The sequence below is a fragment of the Poecilia latipinna genome, unplaced genomic scaffold (genome assembly GCF_001443285.1).
Source record: "Poecilia latipinna isolate Pla-1442-1.1 unplaced genomic scaffold, P_latipinna-1.0 Scaffold1323, whole genome shotgun sequence".
Lineage (NCBI taxonomy): Eukaryota > Metazoa > Chordata > Actinopteri > Cyprinodontiformes > Poeciliidae > Poecilia > Poecilia latipinna.
Genome location: NW_015113939.1, coordinates 214,772 through 224,532, shown reverse-complemented (window position 1 = coordinate 224,532; position 9,761 = coordinate 214,772). Strand labels below are relative to the sequence as shown.

Genomic DNA, 9,761 nt, shown 5'->3' with positions numbered 1-9,761 from the left:
TTTTACAAGCCACATTTAAGCCTGACTTGCAAAACCAAAACCAAATTGGGTAACACTTTATTTGAAGGGGGTTGAATAAGACTGTCATGACACTGTCATAAACATGACATAACACTTGTCATGAACATGAATAAGTCTTCATGAATATTTATGACTGTTGTCATAAAGCGTCATTCGGTAAATTATGACACTTTTAATACAAAGTTGACATTATTCAAAATGTCTTTGTTATGACAACTTGACATTAACCAGGAAATCATTACTGTTTAAACTTTACCTTTAATAACATAAAGTTACCTCATTTTTAAAGTGTAATCAGTAATTCTTTTATAACAAATTTATACCAGTAATGATTTTTTGGTTAATGTCAAGTTGTCATAACAAAGACATTTTGAATAATGTCAACTTTGTATTAAAAGTGTCATAATTTACTGAATGACTCTTTATGACAACAGTCATAAATATTCATGAAGGCTTATTCATGTTCATGGCAGGTGTTATATCATGTTTATGACAGTGTCATGTCAGTCTTATTCACCCCCTTCAAATAAAGTGTTATCGATATATCTAAAATAATGAACTATTGGATCAGGAAGTGTAAGTACAACATTTTTTTGTGTATTATTACTGTTACCAATATAACTTATATTTTATAATTAGGTATTTCAAAATAGTAAGTTTTCTTCTTCCTCTTTATAGACCTGAGATGTGATCTCACTCAAACATGCTAATCATGTATGAATTCAGCATAATTTCAGTTCTCTAAAGGATTTCTTCAGAGAATATCAGGATCATGGAAACAGAGGAACCCAGCAGCAGGTCAGGGAGAAGGTTCTGGAGAAGTTTATAGCAGGTTAGGTCCTGAACATGCAGCACCATCGCAATATGAACAATAATATGAAAATCCTGGCATTCTGTTGCAGTTTGGTGTTTTACTTTACCTTGTAACTGTCAGAGTTCCTGTAAAAGGCTTCTGGTCTTCTGGAAACATAAAATTTAAAAGGGAGAGGAGTGACATCCACCCCTGATGTTCCACATCTCATATGTTGTCCTTCATACGTCACAGGGTAAATGTCAGAGGAAGCAAAAGGACAAGAAAAAAGCAATAAAAAGTGAGTGATGGCCATTGATATTTCAGCCTGATGAAATTCTGTCAGGAGACTTTGCTTGGCTTTACATAAACAGGGCAATAAATAGATCGATCACACATAGTGAAGCAGGTTCATGTCACACTAAGTGATGCGACGCTGAACACAGGCGCGTCTCATTACTCACAGGGGCTTCCCAGAGGGAACCTGTGTCTCTGACTGTGTGTGTGTGTGTGTGTGTGAAGAAGGTGGAGGAAAGAGCAGCTTCCATGTGTAGAAACAAAGCAAAGGCCCAACAGGCCTCATGTCTGAAAGATTTACCTCAGTGGGACTGAAGACACTTGGTGTAATAAAGTCCTCCAACTGGCACACGTAAGGAAATCAATGTCATAAAATTAACAGGGTTTTACACATATATTTAGTGATTAAAACTAAATATATGAAACCCTTGACAAGTTGCCTGACATCCAGAGGGCTTGATGTCAACCACACAGGCTCGCTCTAGTTTAAAAATCCCCCATTTAGCTAGATCATATGTGACCAGACGAGCTGGTGTCCCTGCCAGCTCATTCGAATGATCCACCCACCTCATTTTAGTCAGGTACATTGACCCAGGGAAAGAACTAAAACATCTGAGGTACCGGCTCTAGACGACTGACTTTGGAAAGTCCAGATGACCATTTTAGCATTTTGTGGCTTTTCCAACCTTCAGTTTTTGTCTACATTTTGTCATCATGTTAAAAGTCTGGCTCTCTCTCGCTCCCAGTGTTGCTTTTTTCCATATCACATATAGAGCCTTCTCTGATTAGAAAATTGTTGGATTTCTCACTTTCTGACTGGCCGATCATCAATAAGAGCCAATAAAGGTGAAAATGGGCTGGTTCCAGTCACCAGATAAATTATTGGTGCATTTCTAGCTCAATACTTCCTGTTCTTCATCCCTGTTTTCAGTAATAAACATTTGCTTACGTGTTTTTAATACCTACATTAGGACGTAATCAGAGCCAGAAACTCTGCAGCACTTGAATAATTTCACATTAAACCCACTATTAATTTCCAAATACATATGTTATTGAATTAATTATTGACTCTCTGTCAACAAGGCTTAATCTGGCTGAAGGGGGGATAGGCTTCCTCTCTTACGGCACACCATGTTCCAGCGGAGGCTTGTGACCCCCTCGGATCTTGTTGGACCTCCAAGTGCTGGGGATTTCCCACTTGCTGCCGTCCAGCTCTGTAACGACGAGTCCCGCTGCTTTAGATAGCTATTTGATTTACAGCAAAGTGTTGAGAGGTTTGTGTTGCTGGCAGGATTCTGCCGTAAGCCATCGATGGAAGTGGTCAGAGGTGTGTAAGATAGAGTTTACACTTCTGAGAAGGGCTCTGGGGCGTAAAAGGTTGTGCACCCAGGTGACATTTTCAGCCTGGTCTCATTTGCTTGTCTCATTTTAATGGCAGCAGCAATCCAAGCATCCAAGTAGGCATTAACAGTTCATCAATTGTGCCCCCGTCCCCCTCATAAATCAATATCTCCAGTGACCAAAGAGGTGTTGCATAGTTGTCTTGCAGAAGATCCTTATTAATGTAGACATGAACACGATTAACTCGGTGCTCTCAGAGACAGGGCTAAGGACGTTTAATTTTGGGTGTAGTATGATACAGCCCCTATCCCGTTGTGCTCTTCTGGTGTTGCATTCTTTTTTCCATTCCCTCACTATCCAAACATTTGACATGTAACTAGTTGCTTCAAATAGGCAGGCAGTGTTCAAAATGAACAGCTTAATGGGGAGTTTCAGAAAAGTAAAAACTGAAAGTGAGCATAGGGCCCAATTTGTGGGCATTCATATCCACTTTTAGACCCCTGGTGATTTCTCACTAACAGCTGCTGTAAAACACAAATTCACGACATAATCCCCCCAAAGCCCAGTGGTCAAGCCAAGGCATTCTGGGCTCTTATAAATGAAATACCACCTGCACCAGCAATTTCAATCCTGCAATGGAGTAAAGTTATATTTAGGTAAGAACATGAAGGACCTTGATCCCTTAACAAAATAAAAGCTTGACAGCTAATCTCCTCAACAGAAGTCAATATTGTTGAAGTCTGATGATGTACAACAGGGACACTATGGGGCTATGGCTAAGACAAGCAGCTGTCAGATGTATTTTTCAAAGTCTAGACAGTAGGCAATATCAATAGGATCAGACTTTTTCCCTGCAGTGATGTGACTTTGACAGATTTCTAATAGTTCTGCCAGGCTGCTTGTCTTTCAGCTTTGAGGAACGCTGCAAATCCAGATTTTGCCCAGAATGTGTCCATATATTGTTGTTATTGTAGTTTCTAAAACTCCTGTGAGAGTTATGGTGCAGATGTTGACCCTTTTATTGATGAAATGTCACATCAAATTGTCCAGTGTGTAATGCAACTGTGGCAGGCGAAGCATTTAACACCAGCCTGGCCTTGGGAATGCAATTGACTCATATGAAATGTGCCTCTATGGAATATTATAATGCACTTCCAGGGATTGACCATAGCTGTTATATATGAAGTGCCTTAATAAAGTATTCAAACCCTTTAAATTTTGTACATTTTTCAGGTTGTTTGTTTGTTTAATTTACCAAAACAAAGTAAACTACAATTGTGAAGTAAAATAATAAATGGTAAAAATGATGAATGCAGCTTGTTTTGGCTGCGTTGGAAATGTACAATAGTATTTCAGCTTCTCAAGCTACATTGTCTTTTGACTGTTTTAGTTATGTTCTGTGAAAAAATCCTCAAATAGGTGGATTTTCTACAAATAATTTGGAGTTATGTTCCACAGAAACTTCCTTAAAACCAGAATCAGCACACACTTTTCAGATTTTTAATTTTAAAACATTGTTGAAAACTGAATTATCACAATTCTGCTCCACTCTTTTTCTAGCACTAGTGTCGATTGATTGATTGACTGGCGTCCTTTATTCATCAGCAGCCTGACAGGAAGTAGGGCAGAGAGACTGGAAGACATGCAGCACATGACCCAAAGGTGGGAGTCGAACCCAGGGCAGCTGCGTTGAGGGGCAAACCTCATCTGGGTGAACCTTCTCCAACACTGAGCCACATGCCATCCCTCTTCTATACTTTCTGTTGCTGTGACACATAAAACGCAGTAAAGTTTGTTTCTGATGAAAACGTTGAAACTGTGCTATGATCCTCGAAGACACACTGCAGCTTCTCACTTCTATTCCAGAGATTACGGTCAAGTACCACCAACCCACTTTGCACTTCATCTTCTCCTGCCTGCAGCTTTCTGCCTACATGCTGAATGCATGCATGTGTGAGAATAAGAGTGTCTGTGCGTACCACCTCCTCCTCCTACATGAAGAGGAAAACTCCTAGCACTCACTCCCTTGGGCTCTGCATTTCCTCAGAAGTGACCTCCAGACCAGATTCCTCTGTACTTTAAACAAGACTCCCATTACGGCCCTCGAGGATACAGTAACAGGTTTCCATCGTTTGCCCTGGGAAGCTGCGAGGTAGATGTGTGTTTGAACATGCCTCTCTGCAGCAGTCTGTGGAGAGACGAGCAAAAGTAAGTCTGCGTGCCCCTGTGTATAAATCACTTGACCTAGTCGAGACTAACTGTTGACCGTGGATTTATGCCAGTGTGAGGAGCTGCTGACGACAACGTATTCACCAAACGATACACAGACTGTGCTGTCATCCAGCAAATATGCTCTCTGAATGGAACTTCAACAGAAGCCAGTGGGCGACGTTCGGGGAAAAAAACGGACGGTGCCAAGCCCAGAGTGGATCCATCAGCTGTGGACTCCCCCCACCCACCCATCGCCACGGCACAGTGGAAACAGAGCGATGCTTGAATTAGATCAGCCTTCATCCACACAGTGGGTGACGCGGACAGGCAGACGGATGCCCACTGCGAATCAAGCCTAAGAGTAACTTTGTAGAAAAAAAAAAAGGAAATTCAATGCTTTGTGTTATTAAATGTGAGAATGATGAATGTGTTAACACATGGAGCAACAAAACGATGCCTGTGAGGAGCCAGCAGGAAACCCATGAACCCTAAACGGTTCCCTCGGCTGAAAATCTGCAAATTATGTTGTGTTGTTTCTCTGATAATGCATAGAATAATAACTTTTGAACTCCTTGGCATTCATCAAGAGAAATGAAAGCAGGTTTTAGGGGGTCAAATTAAAGCCATATGCTGCTAAAACTTGATACACTGTATGTGTTCCAACTGGTTCAAGGAGACAAATCCATGATTCTGCCAGACTATCACAAAGCATAACTTCTTCCAGACAAACTGGAGCTATCGGAGTGGGGGAGGACCTTTCCCCGTGATGAAGTGTCCTATCACTACGTTGTCTCTTAAAATCGAGGGGCTCAATTCCACTTATAGGTGGCTGCAAGACACAGGAAAGACATCTTATCTGTACAGTTTGAGCTTCATTGTGTGTGTGTCGGTGATGTGTGTATTTTTAACATTATCACCCGTCTGTATCCGCTGGTCCAAGTTAAATAATGAAAGTTTTTAAATGGTTTGTTATGAACACATCAGTCTTGTGTGAAGGTACTGTGAGAAAACCTTGGTGGTATTTCAGTGAGTGAGTTTGAGTTTCAGCTAGGTTCAGTGGTTTTCATGTTTTGATAGATCATTTAGCCCTTATGGACACTTCTACCTGAATCTGTTCTACAACATGCATGGAAACCTACATTCAATCAGGTACAATAGCCACTGTCTGGCTTTAAGACCCTGACAAATGTGGTTCGGAAAGCATTTAATCATTTTTGCTGTAAACCCTTTTCTGAACTCTTTTCATCATACGTGGTATAAACAAGTCAACCAGAATATTGGTTCTGGTTGACCAACACCAACCAGTACAAGTTTTTTTATTCCTCTTTGGTACATGAAGGTACCAAGGAGACCGTAGACGTTGGATTCTGTGGTAGTGTTAAGATGGTTTCCATTGGTTTCCATTAATGCATACTACGGTATAATTATAGTTGAGCTATAAATTATACCGAATATAAAATATAAAATTGTCAATTTTATAGGGGGTCTGGAGTAATAGGATTTTAACTATTATCAGGCCAACATAGTTTATCAGTTTATCATTGCTAACTGATCAGATTGATTTTCATACCTCTCTTCACCAACTGTGAAATTAGTTTTTTAAAAACATGTTTCTGTTTGAATATTTGTTTGGTAAAATGTTGATTAAAATCCAAACTCTAAAACCCAACTGTGCTTTTACTCCCAGTGTAAATCTGATAATGGAACAAAAACACCCAATGGGACATTACTTTAAATAACTGACAACTTTCATCAGTCTAATAAATCAACCAATGATCTTGTTTACTAATAAACAAAATCATTTGTTGTGTTTGTGACTGAGCCAGGGTTGAATAAATCTCATGAAGTAGTTACTGGTGGACTGTGGTCACTTTAGATGTTAGTTCCTCCCTCCACTTTGTTTAAAATCATTGTTGGCTCATTAACCATCCAAAATGCTTTAACATTTAGCATGTTTTAATTATTTGAAATTCCCCATCATTGGTGGCTCCGTCGCCAGGCAGCATTTACTGTCGATGTAATTCAGCACCCTGGCATGGTGAAGAGTATCTGGTGCATTAAAATGTGAAACTGAAGTTCATCCTTGGTTAGATGATCAGAACTTTGGTTTTTGGGGATTTTTACTAAACCAGACAGACATCCACTGTCTGGTTTAGTGTTGAGACATAATTTGTTTGTTTCTCAGATAAAACCAAGGTTAACTACTACTAACCAACCCTTAGAGACAGACAGACAGCGCCGTACCGAAGCTCCTCTGAAGCCGGCGTTGTCTCGGGTTCAGCCAGTTAACTGAGGGCACGCAGTCCAACAGTGTGTGAAATGAACACTTAGTCGCAGTAAAGGTCCCTAATCATTCTGTCACAATGTATTGCTTGTAAACTAGGAGAAAATCTCACTGGCAAATGCAAACAAACACACATTGAGTTCTGCACACAGTCTCACACACACACACACACACACACCCCATAATCCTCTCATCCACTCTTGTCTTTTACACTCCCTCTCTTGCTGCTGGCGACATCGCTTGTGAAGCACGGACGATCGTAAATTCCCCGCCTTGATTTTGTTAACCTTTACTGCGACCTGGTGCTTCTCTGCTTGGCGTTCTAGCACCCACTCAGTCACAGATGAGGCCCCAGCTCACCGCGGAGCGTCTGCAGCTCATCGCTCTCAGCCTGTTGGCTCTGCAGAACAGCACCAGCACACCTCAGAATTACATGCCACTTTCAAACTCTAGCATACATTGTGGAACCAAATGTTGTGCACAACACTTCTGTTAGTGTTCTGTAATAAGATCAGGGCTTTAGCAACTAAGCGAAAAAACGTCTTTTTTCAGAAAGGAGTCTTTAACGTTTGTACTTTAACTCTCGCTTGAACGATATTTATTTCAAATTGTAATTTTCTGTGTATTTATTAGTAGAAATGGTGAATAAACTCATTAATTGGTTATGTTGTCAAGTGGGGAAATATTCTTGTTTGAACATTTACAAAGAAGTGTGTATCTTTACCTTTGGATGTACTAAATTTGCGTATTGAGTTATTAAACTATGAGAATAATGTCACAACTAATCATTTACCTGATCTCCAGAGGGAAATCTCGTCTTTAAGCAGTTTAAACATTTTCTTGGACACAGTCTTTGTGTGATGCTCCACCTAATTCATTCCACATCAATCTGTGCATATAAAGCTTGTATATAACCGTGTCTCCCTCCAATTTATCTCCTGATGGTCATTAGGCAGAGGGAGAATGTGTAACATAAGCATCTCTCTGGTTGTTTACATGTTCGGTCTCCTGAGGTCAGCCAAAGGGCAATTTGTTTAGAGTGCTCTGTTGTCTGGTGTCATCTGTGTCTCCTGAGAGCAGCGCAGCGAGCGGTGTGTGGCGTGCACAAGTGGAGTCACAAAGACGTGATTTGTGAGAAAAATGTCTGCAGATTTTTATTATCACAAATAAAATGTCGCAAAATCAAAAATTTGAATCGAATGTTTAACTGTAGCAGAATGAAAGCTATTATTTCAAAAGGATTTTTTTCTCATATACATGAAAATAAAGTGATGAAATGTTACTTAAGTGTAGAAATATATGTCCTTTTTTTTGTTTGGCAATAACTAGCTCACATAAGTTGTGCAAAACTATCCACAATTATTGATATCGTTGGCAGAAATGTATTTTGAAACTCTTCCACCGATATCATTAATAATACTTTTCATTGAATTGTACATTTATTTTTTGGGGTAAAATCATGATCTGACCATTTTGATCAGTGGTGTCCAAACTTTTGCCCTAATGGGTTGAAATCACCACAGTGAGGAAATTCATAGGTCATAAAAGTTCAGTTTTATAATGCAAAACTAGTTTTATTATGACTTTTACATTTTTACCTGATATTTCTAGAAAAGGGATCTGCAGATCGAGATCTAAAACATTTGCCTTATTAATAGAAAGGCAATCTGTTTCCAAAATCTTCAGGGTAAGGTTTGTTTTCTATTGTTTAGATTTTTTTCTTTTCTCATAAACAACGATATGGGATATGGGTTCACGATAAACTGTGGTTAACTTTTTCTCTTAAATATTGTCATCAAAATGAACTAAAATACAACATATTTTTGTAAAAAGAACGAAAGTACAGACAGACCTAAATTTCAAGCTTTGAGACAGCATTTGGCTCTTTTTGTATCCGTTATAAAAGTAGTTTTATCATTTGTTCTTCCTGGCTCTATGAGGGTTTTGAAACTGAAGAGAGGCATTTAATACAGATGACAGACATTATTAGTAATATTTTGTCAAAGCCATATAGTTATTAGGAAAATTCAGAGTTCAACCACAAATTTCTAAATTCCAAACTAAATATAGTTAGGTGTGAGGTAGCTAAATACTCAGTTTGGCGTTAAATAGAAAGCTTATTAACTAAATATTTAGTTTGTAAACTAAGTGAATGAATAATATGGTTAAAATATGTTAAATTGTCTTTCAATGTTGCTGACAAAGTAATAGTTTGAGTTTTATAATTTTGGACTGCCATCATCTTCCAGATGCAGTGCAGTTTAAAACTGATTCACTTAAGCAAACATCTTTGAACTTTCTAAATTTGCAGTAGACAGTATGTGTGAGAATTGACCCCATTTTGTTGCCCTAACATCAGCCTGATCCAGCGCAGGTGCAGCTGGTACTGTTGCCACAAAAAACACAGATTTGTTTGTCATGGACTTCACACATGGCCCCGTTCTATTCGAGCAGAGAGGAGTTTAAAGCAGAGAGCAGACTGAGTCTATATATAAGTCTGCTCTGTTTGAGCTCCAGGATTTACTTTTGGTTTGTCAACCTCTCAGCGCCATGGAGACGGGGTCATGACCACCCGAATGCATCGCAGCGGCAGTCCATGCAGCGTAAAGTTGCTGGTCAGCTCAGCCTGATGGAGCTCTGCTCCACCTTGTTATGGGAGGTTTTATGAGGCCCGCATGGAGGGCTTCAGACCCCTTCTCATGGGGTCACAGCCCCCTGCCATGTTGGCCTTTGTGCCTGTTTGTGGCAGCGTTAATCCACCCGTACTTGCTTCCCGCTGAGCAACAAGTCTCCGACTTAGTGACTTGGCTGTATGCT

At 39.7% G+C, this 9,761-nt stretch overlaps 1 long non-coding RNA gene across 1 annotated transcript in view; it reads left to right on the top strand.

The window, feature by feature from the left end:
- Positions 1-6,329, top strand: part of LOC106961684 (uncharacterized) — a 34,005-nt gene extending 27,676 nt beyond the window's left edge. Inside the window, exon 3 of the long non-coding RNA XR_001427824.1 lies at positions 4,055-6,329. This is a non-coding gene — a long non-coding RNA (uncharacterized LOC106961684). The remainder of the gene's footprint in view (positions 1-4,054) is intronic.
- Positions 6,330-9,761: the final 3,432 nt, after the last annotated feature.